Source organism: Rhea pennata, chromosome 14 (genome assembly GCF_028389875.1).
Source record: "Rhea pennata isolate bPtePen1 chromosome 14, bPtePen1.pri, whole genome shotgun sequence".
In the NCBI taxonomy this organism is placed as follows: domain Eukaryota; kingdom Metazoa; phylum Chordata; class Aves; order Rheiformes; family Rheidae; genus Rhea; species Rhea pennata.
The window spans coordinates 535,866-549,507 of record NC_084676.1 but is presented as its reverse complement, the minus strand read 5'-3'; the positions used below and the strand labels follow the sequence as shown (position 1 = coordinate 549,507).

The 13,642-nt window shown below is 45.7% G+C and overlaps 1 protein-coding gene across 2 annotated transcripts in view; it reads left to right on the top strand.

Annotated features, from left to right (window-relative positions):
* Window positions 1–8,139: 8,139 nt before the first annotated feature.
* The window catches only part of CYSTM1 (cysteine rich transmembrane module containing 1), a 33,238-nt gene continuing 27,735 nt past the window's right edge, over window positions 8,140–13,642 (top strand). The window contains exon 1 of one of the 2 annotated variants that reach the window (XM_062587457.1): window positions 8,140–8,336. The gene's annotated coding sequence lies outside the window, so the exon portion shown is untranslated. The remainder of the gene's footprint in view (window positions 8,337–13,642) is intronic. The other variant, XM_062587456.1, reaches the window with a different exon arrangement.

Here is a 13,642-nt window from a genome sequence, read left to right as displayed (position 1 = left end):
CCTTCTAATGGGACTCCTTGAATCCAGGGCCTTGCCTAGGAAAAAGCAGTGCTGTGTCACCTCTCCAATTTTGTGCCTCACACACTAGATATACCGGAGTATTGGTATTGTTGGATCTCCCAGCTCCCAGCCCTCAAGGTGTGTTCCCCTATGCAGAGCTCACCGTCATTCACATGGACATGGCCCTTTAAAGTCTGACTTCAGGGAAATAACTATCAGTCCTGCCAGACCTCCCAGGGCAGATAGGCAGACCTATCCAGGAGCTAACAGCAGAGGCTGAATATAAGAAATGAGGCCTTTCTTCATATTGGAGTTGCTGGGCATTGCTCTCCTAGATCCAGAGTAGCTTACATCTGAAGATCTGGGGATTCAGAAGCCAAGAGACTTGGTATGTCTGAACTCAGAACAACAAGTAGAACCTGGATTTCTAGTTTCTACCACCAAGATTTAGCCTCCAAACTGATTCATCTTTCCAGACCTTCTGAGCTATTTCTCACCATTTCAAGGAGACACATGACTCTGGCCTCTGGCAGATGCTCTGTTTGCCCCTTGGCATCACACAAGAAGCCCAGTTGCAGCACAGACTGATTTGTCATCAATTGCTTTGCACCCTGAAAACTCCTCAAAGCAGAAGACAATTTAAGTCTCAGCCTGGAGTCACAGAATCACAGAACCACAAATTGGTTGAGGTTGGAAGGGACCTCTAGAGATCGTATAGTCCAACCCCCTTGTTCAAGCAGGGTCACTAAGATCATGTGGCACAGGACTGTGTCCAGATGGCTTTGGAATAACTCCACGGATGGAGTCTCTGCAGCTTCTCTGGGCAACCTGTTCCAGTCCTGTCACCCTCACAGGAAAATAGTTTTTCCTCATGTTGAGAACTAACTTGTTGTTTTTCAGATTGGGCCCGTTGCTTCTCGTCCTATTGCTGGGCATCACTGAAAAGAGTCTGGCCCCATTCTCTTCACACTCTTCTTCAGATATTTAAACACCTTCATAAGATCCTCCCTCAGTCTTCTCTTCTCCAGGCTGAACAGTCACAGCTCTCTCACCCTTTCCTCACATGAGAGATGCTCTAGCCCCTTAAGCATCTTAGTAGTCCTTTGCTGGACTCAGTCCAGTAGAGCCATATCTCTCTTCTACTGGGGAGTCCAGAATTGGACACAGTACTCCAGGTTTGGCCTCACCAGGGCTGAACAGAAGGGAAGGATCATCTCTTTCAATCTGCTGCCAATGCTACTCCTGATGCAGCTCAGGACTCTGCACTTCCCTTTATTGAATTCCATGGGGCTCCTCTCTGCCCATCTCTCCAGCCTGTTGAGGTGCATCTGAATGGCAGCACAGCCCTCTGCTGTATCAGCCATTCCTTCAAGTTTTGTATCTTCAGCAAACCTGCTGAGCATGCACTCTGCCTCTTCTTTTAGGTCATTGATGAATAAGTTGAACAAAATTGGACTCAGGATTGACTCCTGGGGGACACCCCTAGCTACAGGCTCAAATTAGACTTTGTGCCATTGATCACAACCCTCTGAGCTCTGCCCTTCAGCCAGTTCTCAATCCACCTCACCGTCCACTCATCCAGCCTGCAGTTCCTGAGCTTGCCAATGAGGATGCTATGGAAGACAGTGTCAAAAGTTTTACTGAAATCCAAATAGACAACAGTTACTGTTCTCCCCTCATCTACCCAGCCAGTCATCCCATCATAGAAGGCTATCAGACTGTTTAAATATGATTTCCCTTTTGTGAATCCATTCTGATTACTCCTCATCACCTTCTTATCCTCCACATGCTTAGAGATGACATCCGGGATGAGCTGCTCCATCACCTTTCCAGTGTTAGCCTGTGGTTACCTGGATCCTCTTTCTTGCCCTTTTCAAAGACTAGAGTGACATTTGCTTTCTTCCAGTCCTCAGGCACCTCTTCTGATCTCAGAAGAGCTCTGCTGGTTTTAAACCTCATCCTACTGTCATGGCCAGGGCTCCAACAAACTTAGGTTACATGGCTGTGCAAAGCAACACACAAATCCCACTACATAGCTATCAGCTATTCGAGCTCAAGATTTGCTGCATCACATTCTGATGCAGAGGACAGTGGATCACAACCAGATGTCTCCTTAGCCTAAATAATGTCATCCAAAGTGATCAACTATTTTCCTTGCAGCAACTATGAGCCTGGTCCTCAATGGTATATTATTTCAATATAGCTCAATATAAAAGCCTTCAGATATTCCAGAATACATCTTGTTTCACTGGGTGGCATGGGAGTGAGAGACAAGCAGGAAGCAGGTAGAGATCAAAAGATTTGGGCATGATGGAGCACAGAGACCCAAGTCAGAGACTTCAAGGACACTCAGAGTCAGATAGCAGCTTGGGAAGGGCCCAGAGTCCTGTGACATGGAAGCAGAAGAGCAGATCAACTTCTGCAATATCTTGCACAAGTGTCAGGGCATAGCAAGCAATGTAACAGCCTTCTGCACTTCTTAGCACATGGTGCTTTCCAGTACTTTGAAGACAAGAAGGGAGTAAGGGAGATGCTGCCAGTAATGCTCCCAATTCACTGCCAGATGGAGAAACCAAGGCAAGGAGAAATTATCAAGTTTGGTCTAGAAGGTAAGTCAGTAGAAGGCACACCAGAAGCCATTCTGAGGAAGAAGGGATGAACAAACCTCACCTGCCTGTCGCAGCTCCAGTTTTCAGAGTGCACTGCTTAGACTCATCCAGCCAAGGCTAGAAAGATGTGAAGGGACATTGAACCTGTTGAAAAGATAGTGTCAGGAGAATATGACTCAGAAAGGATTGGCCAGTGCAGTGGGGATCAATTTCACAAATGTGTTTTGCAGTCTGTGTTGTTGCAGGATGCTGTGGCTACAGTTCCAGTCTCAGAAATACTGGTCCAATTCCCTCACAGTCTGGCAGCATTTGTTTTATTTCGATTAGATACCGAGGCAGAGCTCCTGGCAGGACAGACAGATTTCTTCTTCTAAATCCAGCTATGTCCCAGGAAGAAACTATGGACCTTAATATTTACACTATTAGTTTTCATCAAGCAAGTCAGGAAATTTTTCTGGTAGCACAGATGCTTGGGGGGAAAAGACCTTTGTCCCCAGGTGGGTCAGCACACAGAGTGAAGATCCATTGACTTTATACTCCAGGGTAGCATTTTCATCCTATAATGTTTTACTGATTCTGAATCTGCTCACACAGTCCTGCAAAGGCGTTTTTGTGCTGAGAGGCTGGCGTGTAGTGGGAATGAACACTCAGGTTGGTGGAAGCATGGGGATGGACAGGACCTCTTCAATGGACATAACTGAAAAGAAAAATGTACAGATGTGTCCTCTCTCATCCCTTCTGCCCCACAGACACCCCTGCCAAAAGCAATAACCAGAAAAATGCCCTGCCTGCATCCTGTAATCTCACATAACCTTCTTGCAAGACAGTGAGGTGTTTCACAAGGCTTTTGCAATAAGTTTTAACTGAATGACTGTATGGAAAGAGATGCAAAAGGCTGGCACAATGGGGAAAAGGAACCACACCAGGTTCTCTGGGCAATGGTCTTGCACTCTGCTCTCTCTGTCTTACAATTCACCTTCTTCTCTGCAGTTTGGCATGCTGTGCAGGTTCAGCTTTGGTATTTGTCCTCTACAAGGTCAAGTCATTCGCTCTTTTATGTCTTTTGGGAAATAAGAGGGAAAAAAAGTAAACAACAAGGAAAAAGCTGTGATTGCAAATCCACTGAGCCGGCATCAGGAGGCCAGCTCCTCCTGGCAGTGAGAGCTGGGTGAAAAAAAAAAACTTGTTAAACCAGAGTTTCCTGGCAGCATGTTTTCCTTAATGAACAGGATTCATATCTGCCTTCCCATGTTTGTGAATAAGTCATATTTGTAAGTCATATTAATAAACGGGGGAAAATGAGGGAGAAAATTACTGGTAAAAGAAAGATGCAAAGGGGACAGCCTCCACGTCTTCCAGCATTTCAGACAACGTTTTCAAGTGATCACATTAACTTATCTTGTGAAGTTTCCTATCCTTGGCTGAGACTCAGTACTGACCATGTCACGCTCCCACACAAATTCACAGTGAAGTCTGTATGGGAGTTGAACTGAATCCCTTTAGTTCCACATATGTAACACTTCAAGGATGCTCCTACTGCCTCACAGGTATCTTCTCATGACGCGCTAACACAACTGACTGAAAGTGGGTAAACCCCCAAATGAGCATATAATGTCTGCTGGAGTGGTAATAAGAGCAATCAAGCTTGGACTGTATTAACATTTGAACCATTTGAAAAGTGGGTAGTAAGGAGATTTAAGTATCAAGTGTCCTTATAAGATCTTAATGTTGTCACGCAACATTTTCAAAGCGGCTTTTTTAATTAATGTTTGACAAGACCATGGTGCATACCCCTTGGCATTGCAGTAAAGAACTGAGACAAGTTTAATGTTAACCAGCAGAACAATGTATATCATGTCTGCTGTAATGTTATCTGGCCAAGGAGTATCACTTACAAATGCATATGTAAATAATATTGTAATGAAAGCTACATATGAAGGAGTTAGGCTGCCACTTCTAGGGCAGCTGAGATGGCAGCCGAGCAGACTCTGTAGTACCCATGTGTGCAGTGCCTTCCCCTCAGCCCATCTGTGCCAGCTCTCTCATTCTCCAAACCCTCTGCACAAGAATTTGAACTCACTAGCACGGTGAAAAATTATCCAGGGGATATTTATCTTATTATGTCAGTTTTCTTCCCATTTGCAGAGTAAATTGCCTCAGGGGAGGCACCAACAAGTGCCAGACCTGGCAGCAGGGTGGCTGGGAGCAGAGAAGGGACTGAATGGGTGAGTTGGCAGTTTGCTCACTGCATTAGGAAGAACACAGCCTTAGCCAGAGAAGTTGATTCCCTGAGATGGGCCCTGCAAAAGGTTATGCTTTGCACCTCTGATCAGCCAGAAGGTTTAATTTGTGATGCACTCACTACAGTGCTTGCTGGGATACTTCATAGAGAAGAGTGGTAGGTGTATATCTCATTCTTCTATTGCCCAAGCATAGAGCATCTCCTATATTAATTTGAATAAATGAGCCTCATCAGAGAAGCAATATTAAATCGGCTTGATTTTAGATAGTAATTCATGATGAGGAAAAGGAAGTTCATTTCTGTGTCTCTAAGACAGTGCAGGAACAGGGAGCATGTTCCTCCAGTCCCTGTGCATTACTATGCTGCACTCAGACGCTGCCACGGCTTCCCCAAACACTTTGCACCACTCCAGGCACAGGAGTGACTTGGGAGCAGCCATCAGGCAGTAGGTGGCTGTCCCCTTGGCAGTGAGTCATAAGTATGAGTCACAGCCATGTGCTCAAGGCAGGCATGATAACATGGTACTTTGACCCATGGCCTGACCTATAAGGACAAGGGCTTTCCCAATATCTGTGCTTGGAAGCTTTCATGTGCTAGTTTCCTGTTATTAGCAAAAGGCTACAAGATACTGTACCAAAACCTAAGTCACTGGTATGCATGTTCCTGCCATTTACAAATGCATATGTAAACAATATTGTAGGGAAAGCATATGAAGGAGATAGACTGCAGCTTCTAGGGCAGAGCTGTCCCTACCAACTCTAGCTGTGCCCTCAGAAAACGGGAGCATTGTGTGGATATGAGGCCAGGAGAAGTCTCCAGGATTGCTGAATCCTATCCCAGGAGCCTCGATTGTACAGTCCAGTATTAAATGTATCTACATCCACTTTATAAACAGTCTAAATATTTGCTTTTATTTGAGGCAGTTCTAGACCCTTTTCAATGTTGATGGTTAGAAACTGTCTTCTAAATTTCAGGCTACATTCCATACATAGTTGGTTTGGTTTTAGATTTGAATAGCTCTTCCCTCCACCATGTTTCCCTCCTGAGGTACGCAATCACATTGCCTATTAGCCTGACTTTTGGCAGGCAAATCAAAAACTTTTCTTTCACTCTGCTGTAGGTGGTATTGCAGAAGAGATCTCAGGGCCTTCACCAGGCAAAGTCTCTCACCCCAGATTTAACAGACACGTTCAAAACCATGCTCTGTCCTGGGAGGGCTATGAGCTGTCATCCTATCAGAGCTCCCTACTGGAGATGAACCTCTCCCAGTCTTGCTTCTGCATCAGAAATGTTCATTTCCAGTTCCCCGAATTAGTTCCTCTTAGCTCATCTGCTGCTGTCTGTGTGTTCTGTGTCAAAAAACTGAGGCAGAACATTCATTTAATTTTAAGGGTATGCACCCACATTCCTTTAACCTCAGCCTTATCTTTTTTGCACTGTGGCCTTATTTCCTCTTTCTTAGATCTGTTTTAATTCAGCTGCACTTTGGGTTTTGTTTTATTTCATTTTTAAGATCTAACTTAGATTAATTTCTGGTAAGTTCTGATTTCTGACTTTTCACACAAAGGCAACTATGCTAAGCAACCATTTCTCTGTCTGTCCTAGAGTCTCAAAGACAGAAACGGAGCAGGGACTGAATGATCAAGAAAAGTCCTTTTTGGTTTTTAAATCTCTCAGAAATGCACCAGTATTTTAATATATATTTACCGATATCTGAATGATGTCTGCAATCCAGGAGATTTTTGTTGCATCCAGTAGTGTGTTAAGGATTTTTTTTTTTTTACAGAGATGATTGATGAGGCAACTAGGAGAAATGCTCTGCTAGAGCCATTATTCACAAAAAAGGAAGAGCTGGCTGGGAATGCAAAAGCTGAGGGCAACCTTGGTTGCAGTGACCATGAGACAGCAGAGTTTCAGCTCCTGAGAGAAAAGTGCAAGACACATTTCAGAACTACAGCCCCAGTGCAGGAGAGCAAATTTCAGCTTCTTCAGAGATCTGTTTGGCAAGATCTGGTGTTAGACTGCCATGGAGGGCAAAGGGGCCAGGACAGCTAGTTCATCTTCAAGGATGACCGCTTCCAAGCACAAGAACAGGCCATCCCTGTGTGCAGGAAGTTGAGCAAGCGGGGCAGAAAACAGCATAGTTGCAGATTCCTGACTGAGCTCCGATACAAGCACACAGGAAAGTGGAAGTTGGTGCAAGGAGGAACCTGGTAGGAAGGCAAAGGCGTTGCCTGGAAGGGGCAGTGGTCAACCTGTGAGAGCCAAAGCTCAGCTGGAGTGGGAACTGGTAGGAACCAGCGGGAGGTGTGAAAAAGGAGAGCTCCTAGAGGTACACTGGCAGCAGAAGGCAGGCCAAGGAATATGTAGGTCTGCGGTCTTCGACTCATTCTTTTTAACTGCTGAGGTTTGTTCTTGAGCCTCCTAGGTCCCTGGGGCTAACAGCAAAGCTTGTGAGAGTGAGGAACTACCCACAGGAGAGGAAGATGGCCTTAGGGCGCACTTGAGCTCTCTGGACACACTGCAGTCCACCGGATCAGGTGGGATGCATGGGAGGGTGCTGAGGGAGGCGGCCGATGCCACTGAAGGTCAGAGCAATTGGGGAGGTTTCTGGGTGGCCAAAGCCAAGCATCACATGTTTTCAAAGAGGACAAGAAGGAGAACCTGAGAGACTATGACCTGCTCAGCCTCACCTCAGTGCCTGGGAAGGAGATGGAGCAAATCCCCCTGGCAGCTACTCCAAGCACCTGAAGGACAAGAGGGGCACTGGGAGCAGCCAGCAGGGATTTATGAAGGGTTGCAGCAGGTGAGGATGAGCAGGGGCTAAGAAACCGCACTTGTTCTGCCTGGAGGAGGCAAATGGAGAGGTTAACGATGTCTGGGCAGAGACAGGCCCAGCCTCTTCCTGGGGGGTCGCGCACAGTGGCAGCCCCAGGCAGGTAGTAGGATAACCAGGCCCTGGGCCCGGCGCGGCCCTGAGGTATCCGGCTCCGCCAGTCGCAGCCGCTACCGCCCCTTCGCCCTGTTCCCGGCCGGATGAGGGCGAGCGGCGCTTGCGCCCGGCCGGCACCTTGCGGCGGGCGGGGCCGGCGGGGGGAAGGAGTGGGGAGAGTGAGGGGGCTGCCGGGAGGGCGGGGTTCTGGGCGAGGCCGCCCTGTCCCGCCCCGTGGTGGGCGGGGCCTCGCCCCTGCCTCTCGCCCATTGGCTGAGCGGGCAGGCGCAGAGGAGGTGCGGAGGCGCCGCAGCTCACGCAGCGGGTGACTGCGAAGCGCGCGCGCACGAGCACGAGCACGAGCACGAGCACGAGCACGAGCACGGGCTCGTGACCGTGACGTCCCTTCTCCCTTCGGCGCCACCCCCCCGGCTAAGCCGGATTCTTATTTAGCAGTCGCGCGACTGCCTCCTCCCTTTGCTTTCTGACGTCACTTGTAGCGGCGGGAGGCGCAGCAGGTGAGAGCGGCGGCGCGAGACGGGCAGTGCCTCAGGTGCGGGTGGGGCTGGTGAGGTCGGTCTCGCGCGGAGGGCTGGGGGGGGCTAGGAGGGCTCTTGGGGCGGGGGGCTGCAGCCGCTTGGTGTGGCGCTGTGGTCTGGGAGAGCCTTTGGGGCGGGGGCTTTGACAGCTTGTGGGGCTGGGAGAACTTTCGGGGCAGGAGGCTGGGGCAGCTGCGTGTGGGGCTGGGAGCAGCCTTTGGGAGGAGGGAGTTCTGTGAGAGCTGTGTGTGGGGCTGGGAGCAGCCTTTGGGAGGAGGGAGTTCTGTGAGAGCTGTGTGTGGGGCTGGGAGCAGCCTTGGTGGGCGGAGGAGTTCTGTGAGAGCTGTGTGTGAGGCTGGGAGCAGCCTTGGTGGTGGGGGTGGGTCCGTGAGACCTGTATTTGGGGCCGGGAGCAGCCTTGCAGGGGGAGGGGAGATCTGTGAAAGCTGTGTATGGAGCTGGGAGCAGCCTGAGGGAAGTCTGCAAGAGCTTGGTATGGGGCAGAGTTGCCCCATCCTTTCCCCAGGGGTTGGTGGTGAGGAGGGCTTCAAGGGCAGGAGAGGAACCAGAGCAGGGGAGCAGCCAGGTTGTGGGGCAGCTGTGGGAAGCCCAGTTGTTGGCAAAGAGGGTCTGAGACATGGCTCTGGTGTGCTACCCCCCCCCCCCCAGGTGTGGAGCCTTTGCTCTGGGAAACATGCTGGCCACCCTTGTTTCCTGAGGAGAAGGAAGAGCAAAACATCTCAGGGTGAAGAGCAAAGGAGAGCCCTTCCCTCTGGGAAGGGCCTGGCAATGAGGCTGACTGCTCTAGTGGCAACAGCACAAGTCTTTTGAGGTCTCAGATGAGAACAGATGCTGTTCTGGGGCAAAGGGAGTGATTAAACAACAAACTCTCCCTCTGTTGGCCAGGGCAATAGTGCTGCTTGCTTCAGGATGTTCCTCCTTCTTCTGTCAGTTACATTTATCAGCAAGTTCCTTTAAACTTTTTGAAGCTTTTGTTGTAAGGACCAATGTAGTTGTAAAGTCACTGTGGAGTCTTATGTTGTGCGTCAGGGAGAACAGTACTTCCCTGTTCCAGTTGCTCATCTGTGTAATGAAGGTGCAGACGAGAGGCAAATCAGTAGTCAAAGCAGTTAATACCATATTGCAATAAGTATGCTAGCAATCCTCTGAGTTTAAAAACAGTAATACTGCACCCTGGGCTTAAATGTGGATGTCCTGGATTTACATTTCCTGTTTCTGTAGCCACTAGAGACTTTATTTGCATAATCAAATGTCTTGGTGAAATAGGAGAATTAAAGGAAGGAGCTTGCTCCCTTCATTTTTCTTGCCATATTGATCTGAGATGGGAGACCTGTGTCTTGTTCAACTAGTCTCCATCATCCCAGATTCATGTTTAGCTATATCTGAAAGGAAAATTAAAAATGCATTTTTGCTTTTGATGCTTCCCCCTTTTGCTAGGGCTTCTGTTGTTCTGAGACTTGTATAAACAGAAGGTTTAGCTGTGCTGTTTAAATGGTGTAAATGTCTACAATGTAGTAAATGTAGGTGTGTTAAAACTATAGTGTTGAGTGACTGCCAACTTCTTTATGCTTTTACTGCATCAGTTTGCCTAATAAAAAGGCTAGCTCTTCCTTGAAACACTTGGTAATAAGAATCCTATTACTATATCACATAGATGAGAAAGGAGGCATAAAATGCTGGGACTTAATAATATTGACTATATTTCAGTGCTTTTTTTAGGGGTGGTCTAGAGTTAATGTGCATGTTTGATAAAAATCTGCATTGCACAAGCTATTTTTATGAAGTGCGGAAACTTTTGCAGCACTCTAAATCTGTTACAGTCTGCTTCATTTCTAATAAAGGCCATCATTGTTAAAATACTGATTTGTCATTCCTCAAAAGGTTTGAGAGCAGTAACTGATAATCTGCAGACACTGGTGGATGTCTTCACTGTAGAGGCTTTAGAGGCACAGGGGAATGTTGTATAAATGAGTGGTTCCCAGCATGGGTGAAGGACACTAATGCTGCTGGGTAGTACCCCCAAAGTCAGTTAAAGGAAGCAGCTGTGGTGTTTTACTGCCATATATCTCCCAAGCTTCTAGGCAAGTAGTCAGTCTATGTTATACTTTAAATTGGTGGTAGCTTTTCATTCCAAAAAAATCTGAAGTGCTGCTGCAAACATAAACAGAGATATTGCTGCATGTAGCATTATGATGGGTTGGTAGAGAAATATCTGGAGAGGTAAATAGAGGAATTGTTTGCTCTAAAGGGTAGCGCTGAGGATGTTCAGATTAATATGTTACTCTTTGTAGCAGAGCGGAGCAAACTTGTCTAACTTCAAATTTTCAATAAATAGGCCTGCATTTCTCCCAATACATCTTCTAAATCTCGTGATCATGTGCTGTAGACTTAACAATGGGTGGTGAAAACTTCTAGTGTGAGTTTTGAACTTGAATGAGCAGTGTTCAAATACCTACCTTCAATACTGATGTTTTCTACTCTCCTGTTTTGTGTACTTTGTCTTAATTTCCTGTTCTGAACTGCCACCATATGGCTCAATGAGTAGAAAATAACACTCGGTCATTTTTGGGAATAGGGAAATATAGTAAGAAGCATGAGTCATTCAAACAGATTGGATCATTATTGTCAGGTTCTGGCATAGTGCCATCTGTTGATTTAGATTCCACACAAGGCAATCTGGAAGAATTATTGAGGCTTGCTCACCATATGATGTGAAGACATTGCTTTCCTCCAGATTATCAAATGTTGCATACACTTTGCCTAGTGTCTTTGGTGCCTTATTGCCCTCTGTTGTCATAGCCACCGGATGCATGTCCCAACCATGACCTGCTGGTGTAGAAATGAGAGTGCACATTACTAATACTATGTGTTCTGGCTTCCTTCGCTTTCTTGTTTCCTTTGGAAGGAAGTTGAGCTGCAGGCAGGGAGGGAACTGCAGTATGCCTCAGTAAATGGCTGTCCGGCAGTTAGGGTTACAAGGTGTGTTGAGAAGTAGGCCTACTTTATAATGTGGATCTGGCTTTTTGTATTCCTTGAGATCAGTGGTCATGATGACTAAGCTCAAACGTTTGCTTCTTTCAGTTATATATCAGAAAGATATTTCCACATTAGCATTATTCATTGTTGGAGTGTCATTTGGTTTTGAGCCATCGATGGCAGATCTCTAAACTCTATTAGTTTCTCTTCAACTTGAAATGTAGAACTGTTGCAAGGATAACTATTGTACCTCTGACAGTGTAAGGCAAAGGCTCCTGATTTAACTATTGACAATGTGTTGTATTAAAAGTATTTACTTGTATCTTGTGACAAGTAGCCATTAAAGAGGGTTCTTGCATCTTTGTTATGGGTTGAAGTAAAGCATCGTGTTACAACTGCAGGTATGGTACAGTAAAGCAGGAGGAGACTAACTAAGAAGACGTAAGGAAAAGTCTCAATCCTACTCAATTTTCCAGCCTGTAAGGAAAACCTAGTTTTGAGTAATGAAATGATGAAGCTGTCAGGGGAAAAAAAAATGTTTTTATTTTGGTGTACATACGCTTACTTGACTGTCCCTGAGAAGCTGTATGCCACCCTCCAGTGTGTTTCCCACATGAGAGGGTAACAAATCATCATTCAATCAGAGCATTATCCCCTGTCAGTTTATTAATATTGGGGAGGCCGTTCCATTACTGTATGCTGCCAGAGTACCATCTGAACAACAAATACAAATGTATTATCTATCTTGACAAGTGCTTATTAATGTTCTTGCCAGGTATATTGTCTGTTTTCATTCTGCTTTCAGTTGGAACATCAAGAATTCTTACATTAACCATCATTTCCAGATTCTAGTTCAACTTTTGTTGACATTCAGGTGTTTTCAGTGATTTTTGGTTTTAGGATTTGTTGTACCTTTAAACTGTCTTAATATATCTCTTTAAATGCAGACATAGTATTTTAGAGATGCTTCCAGAAATGTGTGAGAACATATATGATGTAGCGTATATGCAAAGACTTGAACAAGAAGGTTGCACAAGAAGAATTCAGGACATGGAATAAGTTATTAATGCCCATATCTGCAACGAGTTCCATAAAGGTCTCTTTCTCATACTTTTTACTGCAGACACTTATATAACTTTGCTGAACCTCAGCTTGTGTACAGCATCAAGCCTTATATCTTCAGAAGATCTGGTCTTTGCTTTTTGACTTCATTATTGTTGGTCTCTGGTGTTAAGCTATATGTTCTTATAACCTTTTATCAGCTATCTGATAAACCTTAAGATTTTTCCACACAAAACTACAGTTTGTATAATAACAGTAGAAGAGCTTTGTTTTTGTGTGTGTGGCTTTGAGCTATATAAGCAGCTATTCCAGTTTCTCACTCTTGCTTCTGCAGCCTGAGGAGTGTGTAAATACACAGTAGACAACATATTGCAAGTGGGAAAAACAGGTGGTTAGAGTAGTATTTCTGAAGAAATACTTCTATGTTAATAACTGACAGGACATTGAAGTCTATCTGCAGCAGGAGATTCCTGGACTCAAACCCACATGGGCATGAGACTGTATTGTTGCAAAGTCCTCTTAACACAGAGCAGCAAGGATAGTTCTTGTGATTTTCAAGCTTTAAAAAGGCTGTTTCATCTGAGGTAAATACTGTCAACATAATATTGGGCCCTCTAGCACTTAACAACACCTTGGGTTTTGAAACCAAAATCATCTGGAAGCATGTGCCAGTGGTGAGTTTTATCCATAAGGCATGACAGAAAACAAGGAACTGGGGCAGAGGCATCATTCTTACATGTGTCGGGTGCATTCTCCACTTACACAATAGGGAAGACTTCAGATATCCATAGGACTTGCAGAGCTACTGAGAGGAGAAACAAGCTCTAGAACTTGTGAAACTTAACTGCTCATTGGTCCAAACTCGCAGTTTTTCAGTTAGCAGGGTTGACTAATTTGATGGCTTCAGTCATTCAGATGGCTTCTGAGATGTTTAGAAAATGACTGGCAATCATCTGAATAAAGCCGAGGAAGCCCATCACTTCCTGGCTATTATGGAGTGTTGTATACCAGCTGGTGATCTTTAAATGAAATTGGTTTGAACAAAAGCAGTGTTTTCTTATTTTTCCATAGGTAGTATGAAGTTGGACTTTTCGCTTCCTTAGATGTGTTTTGGGAAGCAAAATATTTTTGGGAGGCTTTTGATGGAATAAATGGACAGCACAAGAACTTCATCTATTCAACTAGGTTGATGTTGCTCCCTAGTGAAATAGATGGGGCAGAGCGGGTAAACCTTGGTAGAAGCTCCTCCTGGAAACAAATA